The sequence below is a fragment of the Micromesistius poutassou genome, assembly GCF_964030765.1.
Source record: "Micromesistius poutassou genome assembly, chromosome: 2".
Classification (NCBI taxonomy): Eukaryota; Metazoa; Chordata; class Actinopteri; order Gadiformes; family Gadidae; genus Micromesistius; species Micromesistius poutassou.
The window spans coordinates 22,938,689-22,962,295 of NC_140272.1; the positions used below are offsets into that span (position 1 = coordinate 22,938,689).

The following is a 23,607-nucleotide window of genomic DNA, read 5'->3' on the forward strand; positions in this document are numbered from 1 at the left end:
TTAGGTAGATCTGCCTAAGCTTTGTGGGTAAGAAGTTGTGCTCAAAATCCAATGGTGGTGTCGCTGAGAATGTTCAAATCTTGCTCACAGCTGCCAACTCTAAATCAATCCAAAAGTGCTCATTTAATTAGGTCAAGGAAAGTATGGATAGTAATGGATGTGTGATTTCAATTTGACATCCCTCTATGAGGACGTTAGAACTGATGTTTTACTGTGTGTTTAGGAACTTCTATATTCAATGCTTGTTATCTGGGATGGTTTTTGAGAAAATCCCATTGTTTTTCATCAGAAGGAGCTGTGATGGCCGAGAGGTTAAGGCGTTGGACTCGAAATCCAATGGGGTTTCCCCGCGCAGGTTCGAATCCTGCTCACAGCGGCGCATACCAAAGGAACTCGTCCAGTCTTATTGGATCAGGGTAAGGGCTGATTTCGTCGTCCAGTCTTATTGGATCAGGGTAAGGGCTGATTTCGTTGGATTTTGACCATTCTTTATGAAGATGTTAAAACACTTGTTTTACTGGGTGTTTAGGACCTTCTTTTGATTGCTGCATGTCATTTGGGAACCTTTTCCCACTATAATCCCATTTTTCACCAAAAACATGAAACTGTTATGGACCAGTGGTTAAGGCATTAGACTCGAAACTCACTGGGAACAGCGAAGGCTCAAATCCTTCACATATACTTGTCTGCTGAGATTTTTGACTAGATCACCCAATCAACAAGCCCTAGTAATTGTCAAAGGCCAAAGGGTAATCCATCTTGACCAAGAGACATTCCCTCTGTTTACTTTTACAAAAGTCTCATGACGAGAGAGAGCTAATGACTTTAGATCCAAAATGCAGTGGTTTCTATGAGGGCCGGTTCAAATTCTGCCAACGGCATCTTATTCAAAACTAATCCAGTGACAGTCATGCAAATCTGTTATGGAAAATATGTATCATAATTGCTTGCGTCTTTTAAATTTGACCAACCACTATGAAGTGCTGGAAACAGATGTTTCACTGTGCATCAAGGGCCGTTTTTATTTACCCCAGGTCCCTTGGGACTCTGTTTGAACGAAATGCCATTCGGACAGCAGTGATTTGAGCTGTGATGGCCGAGTGGTTAAGGCGTTGGACTTGAAATCCAATGGGTATTACCCGCGCAGGTTCAAATCCTGCTCACAGCGTTGTGTGTTGAATTCACATGCTGAGAGTTTCCAATTTTGACTTTAGGTAGATCTGCCTAAGCTTTGTGGGTAAGAAGTTGTGCTCAAAATCCAATGGTGGTGTCGCTGAGAATGTTCAAATCTTGCTCACAGCTGCCAACTCTAAATCAATCCAAAAGTGCTCATTTAATTAGGTCAAGGAAAGTATGGATAGTAATGGATGTGTCATTTCAATTTGACATCCCTCTATGAGGACGTTAGAACTGATGTTTTACTGTGTGTTTAGGAACTTCTATATTCAATGCTTGTTATCTGGGATGGTTTTTGAGAAAATCCCATTGTTGTTCATCAGAAAGAGCTGTGATGGCCGAGAGGTTAAGGCGTTGGACTCGAAATCCAATGGGGTTTCCCCGCGCAGGTTCGAATCCTGCTCACAGCGGCGCATACCAAAGGAACCCGTCCAATCTTATTGGATCAGGGTAAGGGCTGATTTCGTCGTCCAGTCTTATTGGATCAGGGTAAGGGCTGATTTCGTTGGACTTTGACCATTCTCTAAAGCCTCTACTTGTCTGCTGAGATTTTTGACTAGATCACCCAATCAACAAGCCCTAGTAATTGTCAAAGGCCAAAGGGTAATCCATCTTGACCAAGAGACATTCCCTCTGTTTACTTTTACAAAAGTCTCATGACGAGAGAGAGCTAATGACTTTGGATCCAAAATGCAGTGGTTTCTATCAGGGCCGGTTCAAATTCTGCCAACGGCATCTTATTCGAAACTAATCCAGTAGCAGTCATGCAAATCTGTTATGGAAAATATGTATCATAATTGCTTGTCTTTTAAATTTGACCAACCACTATGAAGTGCTGGAAACAGATGTTTCACTGTGCATCAAGGGCCGTTTTTATTTACCCCAGGTCCCTTGGGACACTGTTTGAACGAAATGCCATTCGGACAGCAGTGAATTGAGCTGTGATGGCCGAGTGGTTAAGGCGTTGGACTTGAAATCCAATGGGTATTACCCGCGCAGGTTCAAATCCTGCTCACAGCGTTGTGTGATAAAATCACATGCTGAGAGTTTCCAAATTTGACTTTAGGTAGATCTGCCCAAGCTTTGTGGGTAAGAAGTTGTGCTCAAAATCCAATGGTGGTATCGCTGAGAATGTTCAAATCTTGCTCACAGCTGCCAACTCTAAATCAATCCAAAAGTGCTCATTTAATTAGGTCAAGGAAAGTATGGATAGTAATGGATTTGTGGTTTCAATTTGACATCCCTCTATGAGGACGTTAGATCTGATGCTTTACTGTGTGTTTAGGAACTTATATATTCAATGATTGTTATCTGGGATGGTTTTCGAGAAAATCCCATTGATTTATTTCAGAAGGAGCTGTGATGGCCGAGAGGTTAAGGCGTTGGACTCGAAATCCAATGGGGTTTCCCCGCGCAGGTTCGAATCCTGCTCACAGCGGCGCATACCAAAGGAACCCGTCCAGTCTTATTGGATCAGGGTAAGGGCTGATTTCGTTGGATTTTGACCATTCTTTATGAAGATGTTAAAACACTTGTTTTACTGGGTGTTTAGGACCTTCTTTTGATTGCTGCATGTCATTTGGGAACCTTTTACCACTATAATCCCATTTTTCACCAAAAACATGAAACTGTTATGGACCAGTGGTTAAGGCATTAGACTCGAAACTCACTGGGAACAGCGAAGGCTCAAATCCTTCACATATACTTGTCTGCTGAGATTTTTGACTAGATCACCCAATCAACAAGCCCTAGTAATTGTCAAAGGCCAAAGGGTAATCCATCTTGACCAAGAGACATTCCCTCTGTTTACTTTTACAAAAGTCTCATGACGAGAGAGAGCTAATGACTTTAGATCCAAAATGCAGTGGTTTCTATGAGGGCCGGTTCAAATTCTGCCAACGGCATCTTATTCAAAACTAATCCAGTGACAGTCATGCAAATCTGTTATGGAAAATATGTATCATAATTGCTTGCGTCTTTTAAATTTGACCAACCACTATGAAGTGCTGGAAACAGATGTTTCACTGTGCATCAAGGGCCGTTTTTATTTACCCCAGGTCCCTTGGGACTCTGTTTGAACGAAATGCCATTCGGACAGCAGTGAATTGAGCTGTGATGGCCGAGTGGTTAAGGCGTTGGACTTGAAATCCAATGGGTATTACCCGCGCAGGTTCAAATCCTGCTCACAGCGTTGTGTGTTGAATTCACATGCTGAGAGTTTCCAATTTTGACTTTAGGTAGATCTGCCTAAGCTTTGTGGGTAAGAAGTTGTGCTCAAAATCCAATGGTGGTGTCGCTGAGAATGTTCAAATCTTGCTCACAGCTGCCAACTCTAAATCAATCCAAAAGTGCTCATTTAATTAGGTCAAGGAAAGTATGGATAGTAATGGATGTGTCATTTCATTTTGACATCCCTCTATGAGGACGTTAGAACTGATGTTTTACTGTGTGTTTAGGAACTTCTATATTCAATGCGTGTTATCTGGGATGGTTTTTGAGAAAATCCCATTGTTTTTCATCAGAAAGAGCTGTGATGGCCGAGAGGTTAAGGCGTTGGACTCGAAATCCAATGGGGTTTCCCCGCGCAGGTTCGAATCCTGCTCACAGCGGCGCATACCAAAGGAACCCGTCCAATCTTATTGGATCAGGGTAAGGGCTGATTTCGTCGTCCAGTCTTATTGGATCAGGGTAAGGGCTGATTTCGTTGGACTTTGACCATTCTCTAAAGCCTCTACTTGTCTGCTGAGATTTTTGACTAGATCACCCAATCAACAAGCCCTAGTAATTGTCAAAGGCCAAAGGGTAATCCATCTTGACCAAGAGACATTCCCTCTGTTTACTTTTACAAAAGTCTCATGACGAGAGAGAGCTAATGACTTTGGATCCAAAATGCAGTGGTTTCTATCAGGGCCGGTTCAAATTCTGCCAACGGCATCTTATTCGAAACTAATCCAGTAGCAGTCATGCAAATCTGTTATGGAAAATATGTATCATAATTGCTTGTCTTTTAAATTTGACCAACCACTATGAAGTGCTGGAAACAGATGTTTCACTGTGCATCAAGGGCCGTTTTTATTTACCCCAGGTCCCTTGGGACACTGTTTGAACGAAATGCCATTCGGACAGCAGTGAATTGAGCTGTGATGGCCGAGTGGTTAAGGCGTTGGACTTGAAATCCAATGGGTATTACCCGCGCAGGTTCAAATCCTGCTCACAGTGTTGTGTGATAAAATCACATGCTGAGAGTTTCCAAATTTGACTTTAGGTAGATCTGCCCAAGCTTTGTGGGTAAGAAGTTGTGCTCAAAATCCAATGGTGGTATCGCTGAGAATGTTCAAATCTTGCTCACAGCTGCCAACTCTAAATCAATCCAAAAGTGCTCATTTAATTAGGTCAAGGAAAGTATGGATAGTAATGGATTTGTGGTTTCAATTTGACATCCCTCTATGAGGACGTTAGATCTGATGCTTTACTGTGTGTTTAGGAACTTATATATTCAATGATTGTTATCTGGGATGGTTTTCGAGAAAATCCCATTGATTTATTTCAGAAGGAGCTGTGATGGCCGAGAGGTTAAGGCGTTGGACTCGAAATCCAATGGGGTTTCCCCGCGCAGGTTCGAATCCTGCTCACAGCGGCGCATACCAAAGGAACCCGTCCAGTCTTATTGGATCAGGGTAAGGGCTGATTTCGTTGGATTTTGACCATTCTTTATGAAGATGTTAAAACACTTGTTTTACTGGGTGTTTAGGACCTTCTTTTGATTGCTGCATGTCATTTGGGAACCTTTTACCACTATAATCCCATTTTTCACCAAAAACATGAAACTGTTATGGACCAGTGGTTAAGGCATTAGACTCGAAACTCACTGGGAACAGCGAAGGCTCAAATCCTTCACATATACTTGTCTGCTGAGATTTTTGACTAGATCACCCAATCAACAAGCCCTAGTAATTGTCAAAGGCCAAAGGGTAATCCATCTTGACCAAGAGACATTCCCTCTGTTTACTTTTACAAAAGTCTCATGACGAGAGAGAGCTAATGACTTTAGATCCAAAATGCAGTGGTTTCTATGAGGGCCGGTTCAAATTCTGCCAACGGCATCTTATTCAAAACTAATCCAGTGACAGTCATGCAAATCTGTTATGGAAAATATGTATCATAATTGCTTGCGTCTTTTAAATTTGACCAACCACTATGAAGTGCTGGAAACAGATGTTTCACTGTGCATCAAGGGCCGTTTTTATTTACTCCAGGTCCCTTGGGACTCTGTTTGAACGAAATGCCATTCGGACAGCAGTGAATTGAGCTGTGATGGCCGAGTGGTTAAGGCGTTGGACTTGAAATCCAATGGGTATTACCCGCGCAGGTTCAAATCCTGCTCACAGCGTTGTGTGTTGAATTCACATGCTGAGAGTTTCCAATTTTGACTTTAGGTAGATCTGCCTAAGCTTTGTGGGTAAGAAGTTGTGCTCAAAATCCAATGGTGGTGTCGCTGAGAATGTTCAAATCTTGCTCACAGCTGCCAACTCTAAATCAATCCAAAAGTGCTCATTTAATTAGGTCAAGGAAAGTATGGATAGTAATGGATGTGTCATTTCATTTTGACATCCCTCTATGAGGACGTTAGAACTGATGTTTTACTGTGTGTTTAGGAACTTCTATATTCAATGCGTGTTATCTGGGATGGTTTTTGAGAAAATCCCATTGTTTTTCATCAGAAAGAGCTGTGATGGCCGAGAGGTTAAGGCGTTGGACTCGAAATCCAATGGGGTTTCCCCGCGCAGGTTCGAATCCTGCTCACAGTGGCGCATACCAAAGGAACCCGTCCAGTCTTATTGGATCAGGGTAAGGGCTGATTTCGTCGTCCAGTCTTATTGGATCAGGGTAAGGGCTGATTTCGTTGGACTTTGACCATTCTCTAAAGCCTCTACTTGTCTGCTGAGATTTTTGACTAGATCACCCAATCAACAAGCCCTAGTAATTGTCAAAGGCCAAAGGGTAATCCATCTTGACCAAGAGACATTCCCTCTGTTTACTTTTACAAAAGTCTCATGACGAGAGAGAGCTAATGACTTTGGATCCAAAATGCAGTGGTTTCTATCAGGGCCGGTTCAAATTCTGCCAACGGCATCTTATTCGAAACTAATCCAGTAGCAGTCATGCAAATCTGTTATGGAAAATATGTATCATAATTGCTTGTCTTTTAAATTTGACCAACCACTATGAAGTGCTGGAAACAGATGTTTCACTGTGCATCAAGGGCCGTTTTTATTTACCCCAGGTCCCTTGGGACACTGTTTGAACGAAATGCCATTCGGACAGCAGTGAATTGAGCTGTGATGGCCGAGTGGTTAAGGCGTTGGACTTGAAATCCAATGGGTATTACCCGCGCAGGTTCAAATCCTGCTCACAGCGTTGTGTGATAAAATCACATGCTGAGAGTTTCCAAATTTGACTTTAGGTAGATCTGCCCAAGCTTTGTGGGTAAGAAGTTGTGCTCAAAATCCAATGGTGGTATCGCTGAGAATGTTCAAATCTTGCTCACAGCTGCCAACTCTAAATCAATCCAAAAGTGCTCATTTAATTAGGTCAAGGAAAGTATGGATAGTAATGGATTTGTGGTTTCAATTTGACATCCCTCTATGAGGACGTTAGATCTGATGCTTTACTGTGTGTTTAGGAACTTATATATTCAATGATTGTTATCTGGGATGGTTTTCGAGAAAATCCCATTGATTTATTTCAGAAGGAGCTGTGATGGCCGAGAGGTTAAGGCGTTGGACTCGAAATCCAATGGGGTTTCCCCGCGCAGGTTCGAATCCTGCTCACAGCGGCGCATACCAAAGGAACCCGTCCAGTCTTATTGGATCAGGGTAAGGGCTGATTTCGTCGTCCAGTCTTATTGGATCAGGGTAAGGGCTGATTTCGTTGGACTTTGACCATTCTCTAAAGCCTCTACTTGTCTGCTGAGATTTTTGACTAGATCACCCAATCAACAAGCCCTAGTAATTGTCAAAGGCCAAAGGGTAATCCATCTTGACCAAGAGACATTCCCTCTGTTTACTTTTACAAAAGTCTCATGACGAGAGAGAGCTAATGACTTTGGATCCAAAATGCAGTGGTTTCTATCAGGGCCGGTTCAAATTCTGCCAACGGCATCTTATTCGAAACTAATCCAGTAGCAGTCATGCAAATCTGTTATGGAAAATATGTATCATAATTGCTTGTCTTTTAAATTTGACCAACCACTATGAAGTGCTGGAAACAGATGTTTCACTGTGCATCAAGGGCCGTTTTTATTTACCCCAGGTCCCTTGGGACTCTGTTTGAACGAAATGCCATTCGGACAGCAGTGAATTGAGCTGTGATGGCCGAGTGGTTAAGGCGTTGGACTTGAAATCCAATGGGTATTACCCGCGCAGGTTCAAATCCTGCTCACAGCGTTGTGTGTTGAATTCACATGCTGAGAGTTTCCAATTTTGACTTTAGGTAGATCTGCCCAAGCTTTGTGGGTAAGAAGTTGTGCTCAAAATCCAATGGTGGTATCGCTGAGAATGTTCAAATCTTGCTCACAGCTGCCAACTCTAAATCAATCCAAAAGTGCACATTTAATTAGGTCAAGGAAAGTATGGATAGTAATGGATGTGTGATTTCAATTTGACATCCCTCTATGAGGACGTTAGAACTGATGTTTTACTGTGTGTTTAGGAACTTATATATTCAATGCTTGTTATCTGGGATGGTTTTCGAGAAAATCCCATTGATTTATTTCAGAAGGAGCTGTGATGGCCGAGAGGTTAAGGCGTTGGACTCGAAATCCAATGGGGTTTCCCCGCGCAGGTTCGAATCCTGCTCACAGCGGCGCATACCAAAGGAACCCGTCCAATCTTATTGGATCAGGGTAAGGGCTGATTTCGTCGTCCAGTCTTATTGGATCAGGCTAAGGGCTGATTTCGTTGGACTTTGACCATTCTCTAAAGCCTCTACTTGTCTGCTGAGATTTTTGACTAGATCACCCAATCAACAAGCCCTAGTAATTGTCAAAGGCCAAAGGGTAATCCATCTTGACCAAGAGACATTCCCTCTGTTTACTTTTACAAAAGTCTCATGATGAGAGAGAGCTAATGACTTTGGATCCAAAATGCAGTGGTTTCTATCAGGGCCGGTTCAAATTCTGCCAACGGCATCTTATTCGAAACTAATCCAGTAGCAGTCATGCAAATCTGTTATGGAAAATATGTATCATAATTGCTTGTCTTTTAAATTTGACCAACCACTATGAAGTGCTGGAAACAGATGTTTCACTGTGCATCAAGGGCCGTTTTTATTTACCCCAGGTCCCTTGGGACACTGTTTGAACGAAATGCCATTCGGACAGCAGTGAATTGAGCTGTGATGGCCGAGTGGTTAAGGCGTTGGACTTGAAATCCAATGGGTATTACCCGCGCAGGTTCAAATCCTGCTCACAGCGTTGTGTGATAAAATCACATGCTGAGAGTTTCCAAATTTGACTTTAGGTAGATCTGCCCAAGCTTTGTGGGTAAGAAGTTGTGCTCAAAATCCAATGGTGGTATCGCTGAGAATGTTCAAATCTTGCTCACAGCTGCCAACTCTAAATCAATCCAAAAGTGCTCATTTAATTAGGTCAAGGAAAGTATGGATAGTAATGGATTTGTGGTTTCAATTTGACATCCCTCTATGAGGACGTTAGATCTGATGCTTTACTGTGTGTTTAGGAACTTATATATTCAATGATTGTTATCTGGGATGGTTTTCGAGAAAATCCCATTGATTTATTTCAGAAGGAGCTGTGATGGCCGAGAGGTTAAGGCGTTGGACTCGAAATCCAATGGGGTTTCCCCGCGCAGGTTCGAATCCTGCTCACAGCGGCGCATACCAAAGGAACCCGTCCAGTCTTATTGGATCAGGGTAAGGGCTGATTTCATTGGATTTTGACCATTCTTTATGAAGATGTTAAAACACTTGTTTTACTGGGTGTTTAGGACCTTCTTTTGATTGCTGCATGTCATTTGGGAACCTTTTACCACTATAATCCCATTTTTCACCAAAAACATGAAACTGTTATGGACCAGTGGTTAAGGCATTAGACTCGAAACTCACTGGGAACAGCGAAGGCTCAAATCCTTCACATATACTTGTCTGCTGAGATTTTTGACTAGATCACCCAATCAACAAGCCCTAGTAATTGTCAAAGGCCAAAGGGTAATCCATCTTGACCAAGAGACATTCCCTCTGTTTACTTTTACAAAAGTCTCATGACGAGAGAGAGCTAATGACTTTGGATCCAAAATGCAGTGGTTTCTATCAGGGCCGGTTCAAATTCTGCCAACGGCATCTTATTCGAAACTAATCCAGTAGCAGTCATGCAAATCTGTTATGGAAAATATGTATCATAATTGCTTGTCTTTTAAATTTGACCAACCACTATGAAGTGCTGGAAACAGATGTTTCACTGTGCATCAAGGGCCGTTTTTATTTACCCCAGGTCCCTTGGGACTCTGTTTGAACGAAATGCCATTCGGACAGCAGTGAATTGAGCTGTGATGGCCGAGTGGTTAAGGCGTTGGACTTGAAATCCAATGGGTATTACCCGCGCAGGTTCAAATCCTGCTCACAGCGTTGTGTGTTGAATTCACATGCTGAGAGTTTCCAATTTTGACTTTAGGTAGATCTGCCTAAGCTTTGTGGGTAAGAAGTTGTGCTCAAAATCCAATGGTGGTGTCGCTGAGAATGTTCAAATCTTGCTCACAGCTGCCAACTCTAAATCAATCCAAAAGTGCTCATTTAATTAGGTCAAGGAAAGTATGGATAGTAATGGATGTGTCATTTCAATTTGACATCCCTCTATGAGGACGTTAGAACTGATGTTTTACTGTGTGTTTAGGAACTTCTATATTCAATGCTTGTTATCTGGGATGGTTTTTGAAAAAATCCCATTGTTTTTTATCAGAAGGAGCTGTGATGGCCGAGAGGTTAAGGCGTTGGACTCGAAATCCAATGGGGTTTCCCCACGCAGGTTCGAATCCTGCTCACAGCGGCGCATACCAAAGGAACCCATCCAATCTTATTGGATCAGGGTAAGGGCTGATTTCGTCGTCCAGTCTTATTGGATCAGGGTAAGGGCTGATTTCGTTGGACTTTGACCATTCTCTAAAGCCTCTACTTGTCTGCTGAGATTTTTGACTAGATCACCCAATCAACAAGCCCTAGTAATTGTCAAAGGCCAAAGGGTAATCCATCTTGACCAAGAGACATTCCCTCTGTTTACTTTTACAAAAGTCTCATGACGAGAGAGAGCTAATGACTTTGGATCCAAAATGCAGTGGTTTCTATCAGGGCCGGTTCAAATTCTGCCAACGGCATCTTATTCGAAACTAATCCAGTAGCAGTCATGCAAATCTGTTATTGGAAAATATGTATCATAATTGCTTGTCTTTTAAATTTGACCAACCACTATGAAGTGCTGGAAACAGATGTTTCACTGTGCACCAAGGGCCGTTTTTATTTACCCCAGGTCCCTTGGGACACTGTTTGAACGAAATGCCATTCGGACAGCAGTGAATTGAGCTGTGATGGCCGAGTGGTTAAGGCGTTGGACTTGAAATCCAATGGGTATTACCCGCGCAGGTTCAAATCCTGCTCACAGCGTTGTGTGATACAATCACATGCTGAGAGTTTCCAAATTTGACTTTAGGTAGATCTGCCCAAGCTTTGTGGGTAAGAAGTTGTGCTCAAAATCCAATGGTGGTATCGCTGAGAATGTTCAAATCTTGCTCACAGCTGCCAACTCTAAATCAATCCAAAAGTGCTCATTTAATTAGGTCAAGGAAAGTATGGATAGTAATGGATTTGTGGTTTCAATTTGACATCCCTCTATGAGGACGTTAGATCTGATGCTTTACTGTGTGTTTAGGAACTTATATATTCAATGATTGTTATCTGGGATGGTTTTCGAGAAAATCCCATTGATTTATTTCAGAAGGAGCTGTGATGGCCGAGAGGTTAAGGCGTTGGACTCGAAATCCAATGGGGTTTCCCCGCGCAGGTTCGAATCCTGCTCACAGCGGCGCATACCAAAGGAACCCGTCCAGTCTTATTGGATCAGGGTAAGGGCTGATTTCGTTGCATTTTGACCATTCTTTATGAAGATGTTAAAACACTTGTTTTACTGGGTGTTTAGGACCTTCTTTTGATTGCTGCATGTCATTTGGGAACCTTTTCCCACTATAATCCCATTTTTCACCAAAAACATGAAACTGTTATGGACCAGTGGTTAAGGCATTAGACTCGAAACTCACTGGGAACAGCGAAGGCTCAAATCCTTCACATATACTTGTCTGCTGAGATTTTTGACTAGATCACCCAATCAACAAGCCCTAGTAATTGTCAAAGGCCAAAGGGTAATCCATCTTGACCAAGAGACATTCCCTCTGTTTACTTTTACAAAAGTCTCATGACGAGAGAGAGCTAATGACTTTGGATCCAAAATGCAGTGGTTTCTATCAGGGCCGGTTCAAATTCTGCCAACGGCATCTTATTCGAAACTAATCCAGTAGCAGTCATGCAAATCTGTTATGGAAAATATGTATCATAATTGCTTGTCTTTTAAATTTGACCAACCACTATGAAGTGCTGGAAACAGATGTTTCACTGTGCATCAAGGGCCGTTTTTATTTACCCCAGGTCCCTTGGGACTCTGTTTGAACGAAATGCCATTCGGACAGCAGTGAATTGAGCTGTGATGGCCGAGTGGTTAAGGCGTTGGACTTGAAATCCAATGGGTATTACCCGCGCAGGTTCAAATCCTGCTCACAGCGTTGTGTGTTGAATTCACATGCTGAGAGTTTCCAATTTTGACTTTAGGTAGATCTGCCTAAGCTTTGTGGGTAAGAAGTTGTGCTCAAAATCCAATGGTGGTGTCGCTGAGAATGTTCAAATCTTGCTCACAGCTGCCAACTCTAAATCAATCCAAAAGTGCACATTTAATTAGGTCAAGGAAAGTATGGATAGTAATGGATGTGTGATTTCAATTTGACATCCCTCTATGAGGACGTTAGAACTGATGTTTTACTGTGTGTTTAGGAACTTATATATTCAATGCTTGTTATCTGGGATGGTTTTCGAGAAAATCCCATTGTTTTTCATCAGAAGGAGCTGTGATGGCCGAGAGGTTAAGGCGATGGACTCGAAATCCAATGGGGTTTCCCCGCGCAGGTTCGAATCCTGCTCACAGCGGCGCATACCAAAGGAACCCGTCCAATCTTATTGGATCAGGGTAAGGGCTGATTTCGTCGTCCAGTCTTATTGGATCAGGGTAAGGGCTGATTTCGTTGGACTTTGACCATTCTCTAAAGCCTCTACTTGTCTGCTGAGATTTTTGACTAGATCACCCAATCAACAAGCCCTAGTAATTGTCAAAGGCCAAAGGGTAATCCATCTTGACCAAGAGACATTCCCTCTGTTTACTTTTACAAAAGTCTCATGACGAGAGAGAGCTAATGACTTTGGATCCAAAATGCAGTGGTTTCTATCAGGGCCGGTTCAAATTCTGCCAACGGCATCTTATTCGAAACTAATCCAGTAGCAGTCATGCAAATCTGTTATGGAAAATATGTATCATAATTGCTTGTCTTTTAAATTTGACCAACCACTATGAAGTGCTGGAAACAGATGTTTCACTGTGCATCAAGGGCCGTTTTTATTTACCCCAGGTCCCTTGGGACACTGTTTGAACGAAATGCCATTCGGACAGCAGTGAATTGAGCTGTGATGGCCGAGTGGTTAAGGCGTTGGACTTGAAATCCAATGGGGTTTCCCCGCGCAGGTTCGAATCCTGCTCACAGCGGCGCATACCAAAGGAACCCGTCCAATCTTATTGGATCAGGGTAAGGGCTGATTTCGTCGTCCAGTCTTATTGGATCAGGCTAAGGGCTGATTTCGTTGGACTTTGACCATTCTCTAAAGCCTCTACTTGTCTGCTGAGATTTTTGACTAGATCACCCAATCAACAAGCCCTAGTAATTGTCAAAGGCCAAAGGGTAATCCATCTTGACCAAGAGACATTCCCTCTGTTTACTTTTACAAAAGTCTCATGATGAGAGAGAGCTAATGACTTTGGATCCAAAATGCAGTGGTTTCTATCAGGGCCGGTTCAAATTCTGCCAACGGCATCTTATTCGAAACTAATCCAGTAGCAGTCATGCAAATCTGTTATGGAAAATATGTATCATAATTGCTTGTCTTTTAAATTTGACCAACCACTATGAAGTGCTGGAAACAGATGTTTCACTGTGCATCAAGGGCCGTTTTTATTTACCCCAGGTCCCTTGGGACACTGTTTGAACGAAATGCCATTCGGACAGCAGTGAATTGAGCTGTGATGGCCGAGTGGTTAAGGCGTTGGACTTGAAATCCAATGGGTATTACCCGCGCAGGTTCAAATCCTGCTCACAGCGTTGTGTGATAAAATCACATGCTGAGAGTTTCCAAATTTGACTTTAGGTAGATCTGCCCAAGCTTTGTGGGTAAGAAGTTGTGCTCAAAATCCAATGGTGGTATCGCTGAGAATGTTCAAATCTTGCTCACAGCTGCCAACTCTAAATCAATCCAAAAGTGCTCATTTAATTAGGTCAAGGAAAGTATGGATAGTAATGGATTTGTGGTTTCAATTTGACATCCCTCTATGAGGACGTTAGATCTGATGCTTTACTGTGTGTTTAGGAACTTATATATTCAATGATTGTTATCTGGGATGGTTTTCGAGAAAATCCCATTGATTTATTTCAGAAGGAGCTGTGATGGCCGAGAGGTTAAGGCGTTGGACTTGAAATCCAATGGGTATTACCCGCGCAGGTTCAAATCCTGCTCACAGCGTTGTGTGTTGAATTCACATGCTGAGAGTTTCCAATTTTGACTTTAGGTAGATCTGCCTAAGCTTTGTGGGTAAGAAGTTGTGCTCAAAATCCAATGGTGGTGTCGCTGAGAATGTTCAAATCTTGCTCACAGCTGCCAACTCTAAATCAATCCAAAAGTGCACATTTAATTAGGTCAAGGAAAGTATGGATAGTAATGGATGTGTGATTTCAATTTGACATCCCTCTATGAGGACGTTAGAACTGATGTTTTACTGTGTGTTTAGGAACTTATATATTCAATGCTTGTTATCTGGGATGGTTTTCGAGAAAATCCCATTGTTTTTCATCAGAAGGAGCTGTGATGGCCGAGAGGTTAAGGCGATGGACTCGAAATCCAATGGGGTTTCCCCGCGCAGGTTCGAATCCTGCTCACAGCGGCGCATACCAAAGGAACCCGTCCAATCTTATTGGATCAGGGTAAGGGCTGATTTCGTCGTCCAGTCTTATTGGATCAGGGTAAGGGCTGATTTCGTTGGACTTTGACCATTCTCTAAAGCCTCTACTTGTCTGCTGAGATTTTTGACTAGATCACCCAATCAACAAGCCCTAGTAATTGTCAAAGGCCAAAGGGTAATCCATCTTGACCAAGAGACATTCCCTCTGTTTACTTTTACAAAAGTCTCATGACGAGAGAGAGCTAATGACTTTGGATCCAAAATGCAGTGGTTTCTATCAGGGCCGGTTCAAATTCTGCCAACGGCATCTTATTCGAAACTAATCCAGTAGCAGTCATGCAAATCTGTTATGGAAAATATGTATCATAATTGCTTGTCTTTTAAATTTGACCAACCACTATGAAGTGCTGGAAACAGATGTTTCACTGTGCATCAAGGGCCGTTTTTATTTACCCCAGGTCCCTTGGGACACTGTTTGAACGAAATGCCATTCGGACAGCAGTGAATTGAGCTGTGATGGCCGAGTGGTTAAGGCGTTGGACTTGAAATCCAATGGGGTTTCCCCGCGCAGGTTCGAATCCTGCTCACAGCGGCGCATACCAAAGGAACCCGTCCAATCTTATTGGATCAGGGTAAGGGCTGATTTCGTCGTCCAGTCTTATTGGATCAGGCTAAGGGCTGATTTCGTTGGACTTTGACCATTCTCTAAAGCCTCTACTTGTCTGCTGAGATTTTTGACTAGATCACCCAATCAACAAGCCCTAGTAATTGTCAAAGGCCAAAGGGTAATCCATCTTGACCAAGAGACATTCCCTCTGTTTACTTTTACAAAAGTCTCATGATGAGAGAGAGCTAATGACTTTGGATCCAAAATGCAGTGGTTTCTATCAGGGCCGGTTCAAATTCTGCCAACGGCATCTTATTCGAAACTAATCCAGTAGCAGTCATGCAAATCTGTTATGGAAAATATGTATCATAATTGCTTGTCTTTTAAATTTGACCAACCACTATGAAGTGCTGGAAACAGATGTTTCACTGTGCATCAAGGGCCGTTTTTATTTACCCCAGGTCCCTTGGGACACTGTTTGAACGAAATGCCATTCGGACAGCAGTGAATTGAGCTGTGATGGCCGAGTGGTTAAGGCGTTGGACTTGAAATCCAATGGGTATTACCCGCGCAGGTTCAAATCCTGCTCACAGCGTTGTGTGATAAAATCACATGCTGAGAGTTTCCAAATTTGACTTTAGGTAGATCTGCCCAAGCTTTGTGGGTAAGAAGTTGTGCTCAAAATCCAATGGTGGTATAGCTGAGAATGTTCAAATCTTGCTCACAGCTGCCAACTCTAAATCAATCCAAAAGTGCTCATTTAATTAGGTCAAGGAAAGTATGGATAGTAATGGATTTGTGGTTTCAATTTGACATCCCTCTATGAGGACGTTAGATCTGATGCTTTACTGTGTGTTTAGGAACTTATATATTCAATGATTGTTATCTGGGATGGTTTTCGAGAAAATCCCATTGATTTATTTCAGAAGGAGCTGTGATGGCCGAGAGGTTAAGGCGTTGGACTCGAAATCCAATGGGGTTTCCCCGCGCAGGTTCGAATCCTGCTCACAGCGGCGCATACCAAAGGAACCCGTCCAGTCTTATTGGATCAGGGTAAGGGCTGATTTCGTTGGATTTTGACCATTCTTTATGAAGATGTTAAAACACTTGTTTTACTGGGTGTTTAGGACCTTCTTTTGATTGCTGCATGTCATTTGGGAACCTTTTACCACTATAATCCCATTTTTCACCAAAAACATGAAACTGTTATGGACCAGTGGTTAAGGCATTAGACTCGAAACTCACTGGGAACAGCGAAGGCTCAAATCCTTCACATATACTTGTCTGCTGAGATTTTTGACTACATCACCCAATCAACAAGCCCTAGTAATTGTCAAAGGCCAAAGGGTAATCCATCTTGACCAAGAGACATTCCCTCTGTTTACTTTTACAAAAGTCTCATGACGAGAGAGAGCTAATGACTTTGGATCCAAAATGCAGTGGTTTCTATCAGGGCCGGTTCAAATTCTGCCAACGGCATCTTATTCGAAACTAATCCAGTAGCAGTCATGCAAATCTGTTATGGAAAATATGTATCATAATTGCTTGTCTTTTAAATTTGACCAACCACTATGAAGTGCTGGAAACAGATGTTTCACTGTGCATCAAGGGCCGTTTCTATTTACCCCAGGTCCCTTGGGACACTGTTTGAACGAAATGCCATTCGGACAGCAGTGAATTGAGCTGTGATGGCCGAGTGGTTAAGGCGTTGGACTTGAAATCCAATGGCTATTACCCGCGCAGGTTCAAATCCTGCTCACAGCGTTGTGTGATAAAATCACATGCTGAGAGTTTCCAAATTTGACTTTAGGTAGATCTGCCCAAGCTTTGTGGGTAAGAAGTTGTGCTCAAAATCCAATGGTGGTATCGCTGAGAATGTTCAAATCTTGCTCACAGCTGCCAACTCTAAATCAATCCAAAAGTGCTCATTTAATTAGGTCAAGGAAAGTATGGATAGTAATGGATTTGTGGTTTCAATTTGACATCCCTCTATGAGGACGTTAGATCTGATGCTTTACTGTGTGTTTAGGAACTTATATATTCAATGATTGTTATCTGGGATGGTTTTCGAGAAAATCCCATTGATTTATTTCAGAAGGAGCTGTGATGGCCGAGAGGTTAAGGCGTTGGACTCGAAATCCAATGGGGTTTCCCCGCGCAGGTTCGAATCCTGCTCACAGCGGCGCATACCAAAGGAACCCGTCCAGTCTTATTGGATCAGGGTAAGGGCTGATTTCGTTGGATTTTGACCATTCTTTATGAAGATGTTAAAACACTTGTTTTACTGGGTGTTTAGGACCTTCTTTTGATTGCTGCATGTCATTTGGGAACCTTTTACCACTATAATCCCATTTTTCACCAAAAACATGAAACTGTTATGGACCAGTGGTTAAGGCATTAGACTCGAAACTCACTGGGAACAGCGAAGGCTCAAATCCTTCACATATACTTGTCTGCTGAGATTTTTGACTACATCACCCAATCAACAAGCCCTAGTAATTGTCAAAGGCCAAAGGGTAATCCATCTTGACCAAGAGACATTCCCTCTGTTTACTTTTACAAAAGTCTCATGACGAGAGAGAGCTAATGACTTTGGATCCAAAATGCAGTGGTTTCTATGAGGGCCGGTTCAAATTCTGCCAACGGCATCTTATTCGAAACTAATCCAGTAGCAGTCATGCAAATCTGTTAAGGAAAATATGTATCATAATTGCTTGTCTTTTAAATTTGACCAACCACTATGAAGTGCTGGAAACAGATGTTTCACTGTGCATCAAGGGCCGTTTTTATTTACCCCAGGTCCCTTGGGACTCTGTTTGAACGAAATGCCATTCGGACAGCAGTGAATTGAGCTGTGATGGCCGAGTGGTTAAGGCGTTGGACTTGAAATCCAATGGGTATTACCCGCGCAGGTTCAAATCCTGCTCACAGCGTTGTGTGTTGAATTCACATGCTGAGAGTTTCCAATTTTGACTTTAGGTAGATCTGCCTAAGCTTTGTGGGTAAGAAGTTGTGCTCAAAATCCAATGGTGGTGTCGCTGAGAATGTTCAAATCTTGCTCACAGCTGCCAACTCTAAATCAATCCAAAAGTGCTCATTTAATTAGGTCAAGGAAAGTATGGATAGTAATGGATGTGTCATTTCAATTTGACATCCCTCTATGAGGACGTTAGAACTGATGTTTTACTGTGTGTTTAGGAACTTCTATATTCAATGCTTGTTATCTGGGATGGTTTTTGAGAAAATCCCATTGTTTTTCATCAGAAGGAGCTGTGATGGCCGAGAGGTTAAGGCGTTGGACTCGAAATCCAATGGGGTTTCCCCGCGCAGGTTCGAATCCTGCTCACAGCGGCGCATACCAAAGGAACCCGTCCAATCTTATTGGATCAGGGTAAGGGCTGATTTCGTCGTCCAGTCTTATTGGATCAGGGTAAGGGCTGATTTCGTTGGACTTTGACCATTCTCTAAAGCCTCTACTTGTCTGCTGAGATTTTTGACTAGATCACCCAATCAACAAGCCCTAGTAATTGTCAAAGGCCAAAGGGTAATCCATCTTGACCAAGAGACATTCCCTCTGTTTACTTTTACAAAAGTCTCATGACGAGAGAGAGCTAATGACTTTGGATCCAAAATGCAGTGGTTTCTATCAGGGCCGGTTCAAATTCTGCCAACGGCATCTTATTCGAAACTAATCCAGTAGCAGTCATGCAAATCTGTTATGGAAAATATGTATCATAATTGCTTGTCTTTTAAATTTGACCAACCACTATGAAGTGCTGGAAACAGATGTTTCACTGTGCATCAAGGGCCGTTTCTATTTACCCCAGGTCCCTTGGGACACTGTTTGAACGAAATGCCATTCGGACAGCAGTGAATTGAGCTGTGATGGCCGAGTGGTTAAGGCGTTGGACTTGAAATCCAATGGGTATTACCCGCGCAGGTTCAAATCCTGCTCACAGCGTTGTGTGATAAAATCACATGCTGAGAGTTTCCAAATTTGACTTTAGGTAGATCTGCCCAAGCTTTGTGGGTAAGAAGTTGTGCTCAAAATCCAATGGTGGTATCGCTGAGAATGTTCAAATCTTGCTCACAGCTGCCAACTCTAAATCAATCCAAAAGTGCTCATTTAATTAGGTCAAGGAAAGTATGGATAGTAATGGATTTGTGGTTTCAATTTGACATCCCTCTATGAGGACGTTAGATCTGATGCTTTACTGTGTGTTTAGGAACTTATATATTCAATGATTGTTATCTGGGATGGTTTTCGAGAAAATCCCATTGATTTATTTCAGAAGGAGCTGTGATGGCCGAGAGGTTAAGGCGTTGGACTCGAAATCCAATGGGGTTTCCCCGCGCAGGTTCGAATCCTGCTCACAGCGGCGCATACCAAAGGAACCCGTCCAGTCTTATTGGATCAGGGTAAGGGCTGATTTCGTTGGATTTTGACCATTCTTTATGAAGATGTTAAAACACTTGTTTTACTGGGTGTTTAGGACCTTCTTTTGATTGCTGCATGTCATTTGGGAACCTTTTACCACTATAATCCCATTTTTCACCAAAAACATGAAACTGTTATGGACCAGTGGTTAAGGCATTAGACTCGAAACTCACTGGGAACAGCGAAGGCTCAAATCCTTCACATATACTTGTCTGCTGAGATTTTTGACTACATCACCCAATCAACAAGCCCTAGTAATTGTCAAAGGCCAAAGGGTAATCCATCTTGACCAAGAGACATTCCCTCTGTTTACTTTTACAAAAGTCTCATGACGAGAGAGAGCTAATGACTTTGGATCCAAAATGCAGTGGTTTCTATGAGGGCCGGTTCAAATTCTGCCAACGGCATCTTATTCGAAACTAATCCAGTAGCAGTCATGCAAATCTGTTAAGGAAAATATGTATCATAATTGCTTGTCTTTTAAATTTGACCAACCACTATGAAGTGCTGGAAACAGATGTTTCACTGTGCATCAAGGGCCGTTTTTATTTACCCCAGGTCCCTTGGGACTCTGTTTGAACGAAATGCCATTCGGACAGCAGTGAATTGAGCTGTGATGGCCGAGTGGTTAAGGCGTTGGACTTGAAATCCAATGGGTATTACCCGCGCAGGTTCAAATCCTGCTCACAGCGTTGTGTGTTGAATTCACATGCTGAGAGTTTCAAATTTTGACTTTAGGTAGATCTGCCTAAGCTTTGTGGGTAAGAAGTTGTGCTCAAAATCCAATGGTGGTGTCGCTGAGAATGTTCAAATCTTGCTCACAGCTGCCAACTCTAAATCAATCCAAAAGTGCTCATTTAATTAGGTCAAGGAAAGTATGGATAGTAATGGATGTGTCATTTCAATTTGACATCCCTCTATGAGGACGTTAGAACTGATGTTTTACTGTGTGTTTAGGAACTTCTATATTCAATGCTTGTTATCTGGGATGGTTTTTGAGAAAATCCCATTGTTTTTCATCAGTAGGAGCTGTGATGGCCGAGAGGTTAAGGCGTTGGACTCGAAATCCAATGGGGTTTCCCCGCGCAGGTTCGAATCCTGCTCACAGCGGCGCATACCAAAGGAACCCGTCCAATCTTATTGGATCAGGGTAAGGGCTGATTTCGTCGTCCAGTCTTATTGGATCAGGGTAAGGGCTGATTTCGTTGGACTTTGACCATTCTCTAAAGCCTCTACTTGTCTGCTGAGATTTTTGACTAGATCACCCAATCAACAAGCCCTAGTAATTGTCAAAGGCCAAAGGGTAATCCATCTTGACCAAGAGACATTCCCTCTGTTTACTTTTACAAAAGTCTCATGACGAGAGAGAGCTAATGACTTTGGATCCAAAATGCAGTGGTTTCTATCAGGGCCGGTTCAAATTCTGCCAACGGCATCTTATTCGAAACTAATCCAGTAGCAGTCATGCAAATCTGTTATGGAAAATATGTATCATAATTGCTTGTCTTTTAAATTTGACCAACCACTATGAAGTGCTGGAAACAGATGTTTCACTGTGCATCAAGGGCCGTTTCTATTTACCCCAGGTCCCTTGGGACACTGTTTGAACGAAATGCCATTCGGACAGCAGTGAATTGAGCTGTGATGGCCGAGTGGTTAAGGCGTTGGACTTGAAATCCAATGGGTATTACCCGCGCAGGTTCAAATCCTGCTCACAGCGTTGTGTGATAAAATCACATGCTGAGAGTTTCCAAATTTGACTTTAGGTAGATCTGCCCAAGCTTTGTGGGTAAGAAGTTGTGCTCAAAATCCAATGGTGGTATCGCTGAGAATGTTCAAATCTTGCTCACAGCTGCCAACTCTAAATCAATCCAAAAGTGCTCATTTAATTAGGTCAAGGAAAGTATGGATAGTAATGGATTTGTGGTTTCAATTTGACATCCCTCTATGAGGACGTTAGATCTGATGCTTTACTGTGTGTTTAGGAACTTATATATTCAATGATTGTTATCTGGGATGGTTTTCGAGAAAATCCCATTGATTTATTTCAGAAGGAGCTGTGATGGCCGAGAGGTTAAGGCGTTGGACTCGAAATCCAATGGGGTTTCCCCGCGTAGGTTCGAATCCTGCTCACAGCGGCGCATACCAAAGGAACCCGTCCAGTCTTATTGGATCAGGGTAAGGGCTGATTTCGTTGGATTTTGACCATTCTTTATGAAGATGTTAAAACACTTGTTTTACTGGGTGTTTAGGACCTTCTTTTGATTGCTGCATGTCATTTGGGAACCTTTTACCACTATAATCCCATTTTTCACCAAAAACATGAAACTGTTATGGACCAGTGGTTAAGGCATTAGACTCGAAACTCACTGGGAACAGCGAAGGCTCAAATCCTTCACATATACTTGTCTGCTGAGATTTTTGACTACATCACCCAATCAACAAGCCCTAGTAATTGTCAAAGGCCAAAGGGTAATCCATCTTGACCAAGAGACATTCCCTCTGTTTACTTTTACAAAAGTCTCATGACGAGAGAGAGCTAATGACTTTGGATCCAAAATGCAGTGGTTTCTATGAGGGCCGGTTCAAATTCTGCCAACGGCATCTTATTCGAAACTAATCCAGTAGCAGTCATGCAAATCTGTTAAGGAAAATATGTATCATAATTGCTTGTCTTTTAAATTTGACCAACCACTATGAAGTGCTGGAAACAGATGTTTCACTGTGCATCAAGGGCCGTTTTTATTTACCCCAGGTCCCTTGGGACTCTGTTTGAACGAAATGCCATTCGGACAGCAGTGAATTGAGCTGTGATGGCCGAGTGGTTAAGGCGTTGGACTTGAAATCCAATGGGTATTACCCGCGCAGGTTCAAATCCTGCTCACAGCGTTGTGTGTTGAATTCACATGCTGAGAGTTTCCAATTTTGACTTTAGGTAGATCTGCCTAAGCTTTGTGGGTAAGAAGTTGTGCTCAAAATCCAATGGTGGTGTCGCTGAGAATGTTCAAATCTTGCTCACAGCTGCCAACTCTAAATCAATCCAAAAGTGCTCATTTAATTAGTTTAAGGAAAGTATGGATAGTAATGGATGTGTCATTTCATTTTGACATCCCTCTATGAGGACGTTAGAACTGATGTTTTACTGTGTGTTTAGGAACTTCTATATTCAATGCGTGTTATCTGGGATGGTTTTTGAGAAAATCCCATTGTTTTTCATCAGAAGGAGCTGTGATGGCCGAGAGGTTAAGGCGTTGGACTCGAAATCCAATGGGGTTTCCCCGCGCAGGTTCGAATCCTGCTCACAGCGGCGCATACCAAAGGAACCCGTCCAATCTTATTGGATCAGGGTAAGGGCTGATTTCGTCGTCCAGTGTTATTGGATCAGGGTAAGGGCTGATTTCGTTGGACTTTGACCATTCTCTAAAGCCTCTACTTGTCTGCTGAGATTTTTGACTAGATCACCCAATCAACAAGCCCTAGTAATTGTCAAAGGCCAAAGGGTAATCCATCTTGACCAAGAGACATTCCCTCTGTTTACTTTTACAAAAGTCTCATGACGAGAGAGAGCTAATGACTTTGGATCCAAAATGCAGTGGTTTCTATCAGGGCCGGTTCAAATTCTGCCAACGGCATCTTATTCGAAACTAATCCAGTAGCAGTCATGCAAATCTGTTATGGAAAATGTGTATCATAATTGCTTGTCTTTTAAATTTGACCAACCACTATGAAGTGCTGGAAACAGATGTTACACTGTGCATCAAGGGCCGTTTTTATTTACCCCAGGTCCCTTGGGACACTGTTTGAACGAAATGCCATTCGGACAGCAGTGAATTGAGCTGTGATGGCCGAGTGGTTAAGGCGTTGGACTTGAAATCCAATGGGTATTACCCGCGAGGTTCAAATCCTGCTCACAGCGTTGTGTGATAAAATCACATGCTGAGAGTTTCCAAATTTGACTTTAGGTAGATCTGCCCAAGCTTTGTGGGTAAGAAGTTGTGCTCAAAATCCAATGGTGGTATCGCTGAGTATGTTCAAATCTTGCTCACAGCTGCC

The 23,607-nt window shown here is 42.6% G+C and overlaps 43 non-coding genes across 43 annotated transcripts; all 43 read left to right on the forward strand.

Annotated features, from left to right (window-relative positions):
- The first annotated feature begins 294 nt into the window (after positions 1-294).
- Positions 295-376, forward strand: AC3HAE_009530 (transfer RNA serine (anticodon CGA)). Its single transcript has one exon. It is a non-coding gene; the product is annotated as a tRNA-Ser (tRNA).
- Positions 377-1,086: 710 nt separating this feature from the next.
- AC3HAE_009531 (transfer RNA serine (anticodon UGA)) lies at positions 1,087-1,168 on the forward strand. Its single transcript has one exon. It is a non-coding gene; the product is annotated as a tRNA-Ser (tRNA).
- A 336-nt stretch (positions 1,169-1,504) lies between these two features.
- Positions 1,505-1,586, forward strand: AC3HAE_009533 (transfer RNA serine (anticodon CGA)). The gene has a single exon. It is a non-coding gene; the product is annotated as a tRNA-Ser (tRNA).
- A 528-nt stretch (positions 1,587-2,114) lies between these two features.
- On the forward strand, positions 2,115-2,196 carry AC3HAE_009534 (transfer RNA serine (anticodon UGA)). Its single transcript has one exon. It is a non-coding gene; the product is annotated as a tRNA-Ser (tRNA).
- Positions 2,197-2,532: 336 nt separating this feature from the next.
- AC3HAE_009535 (transfer RNA serine (anticodon CGA)) lies at positions 2,533-2,614 on the forward strand. The gene has a single exon. It is a non-coding gene; the product is annotated as a tRNA-Ser (tRNA).
- Positions 2,615-3,285: 671 nt separating this feature from the next.
- On the forward strand, positions 3,286-3,367 carry AC3HAE_009536 (transfer RNA serine (anticodon UGA)). The gene has a single exon. It is a non-coding gene; the product is annotated as a tRNA-Ser (tRNA).
- Positions 3,368-3,703: 336 nt separating this feature from the next.
- AC3HAE_009537 (transfer RNA serine (anticodon CGA)) lies at positions 3,704-3,785 on the forward strand. Its single transcript has one exon. It is a non-coding gene; the product is annotated as a tRNA-Ser (tRNA).
- Positions 3,786-4,313: 528 nt separating this feature from the next.
- AC3HAE_009538 (transfer RNA serine (anticodon UGA)) lies at positions 4,314-4,395 on the forward strand. Its single transcript has one exon. It is a non-coding gene; the product is annotated as a tRNA-Ser (tRNA).
- Positions 4,396-4,731: 336 nt separating this feature from the next.
- AC3HAE_009539 (transfer RNA serine (anticodon CGA)) lies at positions 4,732-4,813 on the forward strand. Its single transcript has one exon. It is a non-coding gene; the product is annotated as a tRNA-Ser (tRNA).
- A 671-nt stretch (positions 4,814-5,484) lies between these two features.
- On the forward strand, positions 5,485-5,566 carry AC3HAE_009541 (transfer RNA serine (anticodon UGA)). The gene has a single exon. It is a non-coding gene; the product is annotated as a tRNA-Ser (tRNA).
- A 336-nt stretch (positions 5,567-5,902) lies between these two features.
- Positions 5,903-5,984, forward strand: AC3HAE_009542 (transfer RNA serine (anticodon CGA)). The gene has a single exon. It is a non-coding gene; the product is annotated as a tRNA-Ser (tRNA).
- Positions 5,985-6,512: 528 nt separating this feature from the next.
- AC3HAE_009544 (transfer RNA serine (anticodon UGA)) lies at positions 6,513-6,594 on the forward strand. Its single transcript has one exon. It is a non-coding gene; the product is annotated as a tRNA-Ser (tRNA).
- A 336-nt stretch (positions 6,595-6,930) lies between these two features.
- Positions 6,931-7,012, forward strand: AC3HAE_009545 (transfer RNA serine (anticodon CGA)). Its single transcript has one exon. It is a non-coding gene; the product is annotated as a tRNA-Ser (tRNA).
- A 528-nt stretch (positions 7,013-7,540) lies between these two features.
- AC3HAE_009546 (transfer RNA serine (anticodon UGA)) lies at positions 7,541-7,622 on the forward strand. Its single transcript has one exon. It is a non-coding gene; the product is annotated as a tRNA-Ser (tRNA).
- A 336-nt stretch (positions 7,623-7,958) lies between these two features.
- Positions 7,959-8,040, forward strand: AC3HAE_009547 (transfer RNA serine (anticodon CGA)). The gene has a single exon. It is a non-coding gene; the product is annotated as a tRNA-Ser (tRNA).
- Positions 8,041-8,568: 528 nt separating this feature from the next.
- On the forward strand, positions 8,569-8,650 carry AC3HAE_009548 (transfer RNA serine (anticodon UGA)). The gene has a single exon. It is a non-coding gene; the product is annotated as a tRNA-Ser (tRNA).
- Positions 8,651-8,986: 336 nt separating this feature from the next.
- Positions 8,987-9,068, forward strand: AC3HAE_009549 (transfer RNA serine (anticodon CGA)). The gene has a single exon. It is a non-coding gene; the product is annotated as a tRNA-Ser (tRNA).
- Positions 9,069-9,737: 669 nt separating this feature from the next.
- Positions 9,738-9,819, forward strand: AC3HAE_009550 (transfer RNA serine (anticodon UGA)). The gene has a single exon. It is a non-coding gene; the product is annotated as a tRNA-Ser (tRNA).
- Positions 9,820-10,155: 336 nt separating this feature from the next.
- On the forward strand, positions 10,156-10,237 carry AC3HAE_009551 (transfer RNA serine (anticodon CGA)). The gene has a single exon. It is a non-coding gene; the product is annotated as a tRNA-Ser (tRNA).
- Positions 10,238-10,766: 529 nt separating this feature from the next.
- Positions 10,767-10,848, forward strand: AC3HAE_009553 (transfer RNA serine (anticodon UGA)). The gene has a single exon. It is a non-coding gene; the product is annotated as a tRNA-Ser (tRNA).
- A 336-nt stretch (positions 10,849-11,184) lies between these two features.
- AC3HAE_009555 (transfer RNA serine (anticodon CGA)) lies at positions 11,185-11,266 on the forward strand. The gene has a single exon. It is a non-coding gene; the product is annotated as a tRNA-Ser (tRNA).
- A 669-nt stretch (positions 11,267-11,935) lies between these two features.
- On the forward strand, positions 11,936-12,017 carry AC3HAE_009556 (transfer RNA serine (anticodon UGA)). Its single transcript has one exon. It is a non-coding gene; the product is annotated as a tRNA-Ser (tRNA).
- A 336-nt stretch (positions 12,018-12,353) lies between these two features.
- AC3HAE_009557 (transfer RNA serine (anticodon CGA)) lies at positions 12,354-12,435 on the forward strand. The gene has a single exon. It is a non-coding gene; the product is annotated as a tRNA-Ser (tRNA).
- Positions 12,436-12,963: 528 nt separating this feature from the next.
- On the forward strand, positions 12,964-13,045 carry AC3HAE_009558 (transfer RNA serine (anticodon UGA)). Its single transcript has one exon. It is a non-coding gene; the product is annotated as a tRNA-Ser (tRNA).
- A 528-nt stretch (positions 13,046-13,573) lies between these two features.
- AC3HAE_009559 (transfer RNA serine (anticodon UGA)) lies at positions 13,574-13,655 on the forward strand. The gene has a single exon. It is a non-coding gene; the product is annotated as a tRNA-Ser (tRNA).
- A 336-nt stretch (positions 13,656-13,991) lies between these two features.
- On the forward strand, positions 13,992-14,073 carry AC3HAE_009560 (transfer RNA serine (anticodon UGA)). Its single transcript has one exon. It is a non-coding gene; the product is annotated as a tRNA-Ser (tRNA).
- Positions 14,074-14,409: 336 nt separating this feature from the next.
- Positions 14,410-14,491, forward strand: AC3HAE_009561 (transfer RNA serine (anticodon CGA)). The gene has a single exon. It is a non-coding gene; the product is annotated as a tRNA-Ser (tRNA).
- Positions 14,492-15,019: 528 nt separating this feature from the next.
- AC3HAE_009562 (transfer RNA serine (anticodon UGA)) lies at positions 15,020-15,101 on the forward strand. Its single transcript has one exon. It is a non-coding gene; the product is annotated as a tRNA-Ser (tRNA).
- A 528-nt stretch (positions 15,102-15,629) lies between these two features.
- AC3HAE_009563 (transfer RNA serine (anticodon UGA)) lies at positions 15,630-15,711 on the forward strand. The gene has a single exon. It is a non-coding gene; the product is annotated as a tRNA-Ser (tRNA).
- Positions 15,712-16,047: 336 nt separating this feature from the next.
- On the forward strand, positions 16,048-16,129 carry AC3HAE_009566 (transfer RNA serine (anticodon CGA)). The gene has a single exon. It is a non-coding gene; the product is annotated as a tRNA-Ser (tRNA).
- Positions 16,130-16,798: 669 nt separating this feature from the next.
- AC3HAE_009567 (transfer RNA serine (anticodon UGA)) lies at positions 16,799-16,880 on the forward strand. Its single transcript has one exon. It is a non-coding gene; the product is annotated as a tRNA-Ser (tRNA).
- Positions 16,881-17,216: 336 nt separating this feature from the next.
- AC3HAE_009568 (transfer RNA serine (anticodon CGA)) lies at positions 17,217-17,298 on the forward strand. Its single transcript has one exon. It is a non-coding gene; the product is annotated as a tRNA-Ser (tRNA).
- A 669-nt stretch (positions 17,299-17,967) lies between these two features.
- Positions 17,968-18,049, forward strand: AC3HAE_009569 (transfer RNA serine (anticodon UGA)). Its single transcript has one exon. It is a non-coding gene; the product is annotated as a tRNA-Ser (tRNA).
- Positions 18,050-18,385: 336 nt separating this feature from the next.
- Positions 18,386-18,467, forward strand: AC3HAE_009570 (transfer RNA serine (anticodon CGA)). Its single transcript has one exon. It is a non-coding gene; the product is annotated as a tRNA-Ser (tRNA).
- Positions 18,468-18,995: 528 nt separating this feature from the next.
- On the forward strand, positions 18,996-19,077 carry AC3HAE_009571 (transfer RNA serine (anticodon UGA)). Its single transcript has one exon. It is a non-coding gene; the product is annotated as a tRNA-Ser (tRNA).
- Positions 19,078-19,413: 336 nt separating this feature from the next.
- On the forward strand, positions 19,414-19,495 carry AC3HAE_009572 (transfer RNA serine (anticodon CGA)). Its single transcript has one exon. It is a non-coding gene; the product is annotated as a tRNA-Ser (tRNA).
- A 669-nt stretch (positions 19,496-20,164) lies between these two features.
- Positions 20,165-20,246, forward strand: AC3HAE_009573 (transfer RNA serine (anticodon UGA)). Its single transcript has one exon. It is a non-coding gene; the product is annotated as a tRNA-Ser (tRNA).
- Positions 20,247-20,582: 336 nt separating this feature from the next.
- AC3HAE_009574 (transfer RNA serine (anticodon CGA)) lies at positions 20,583-20,664 on the forward strand. The gene has a single exon. It is a non-coding gene; the product is annotated as a tRNA-Ser (tRNA).
- A 528-nt stretch (positions 20,665-21,192) lies between these two features.
- On the forward strand, positions 21,193-21,274 carry AC3HAE_009575 (transfer RNA serine (anticodon UGA)). The gene has a single exon. It is a non-coding gene; the product is annotated as a tRNA-Ser (tRNA).
- Positions 21,275-21,610: 336 nt separating this feature from the next.
- AC3HAE_009578 (transfer RNA serine (anticodon CGA)) lies at positions 21,611-21,692 on the forward strand. Its single transcript has one exon. It is a non-coding gene; the product is annotated as a tRNA-Ser (tRNA).
- A 669-nt stretch (positions 21,693-22,361) lies between these two features.
- On the forward strand, positions 22,362-22,443 carry AC3HAE_009579 (transfer RNA serine (anticodon UGA)). The gene has a single exon. It is a non-coding gene; the product is annotated as a tRNA-Ser (tRNA).
- A 336-nt stretch (positions 22,444-22,779) lies between these two features.
- On the forward strand, positions 22,780-22,861 carry AC3HAE_009580 (transfer RNA serine (anticodon CGA)). Its single transcript has one exon. It is a non-coding gene; the product is annotated as a tRNA-Ser (tRNA).
- A 528-nt stretch (positions 22,862-23,389) lies between these two features.
- Positions 23,390-23,470, forward strand: AC3HAE_009581 (transfer RNA serine (anticodon UGA)). Its single transcript has one exon. It is a non-coding gene; the product is annotated as a tRNA-Ser (tRNA).
- Positions 23,471-23,607: the final 137 nt, after the last annotated feature.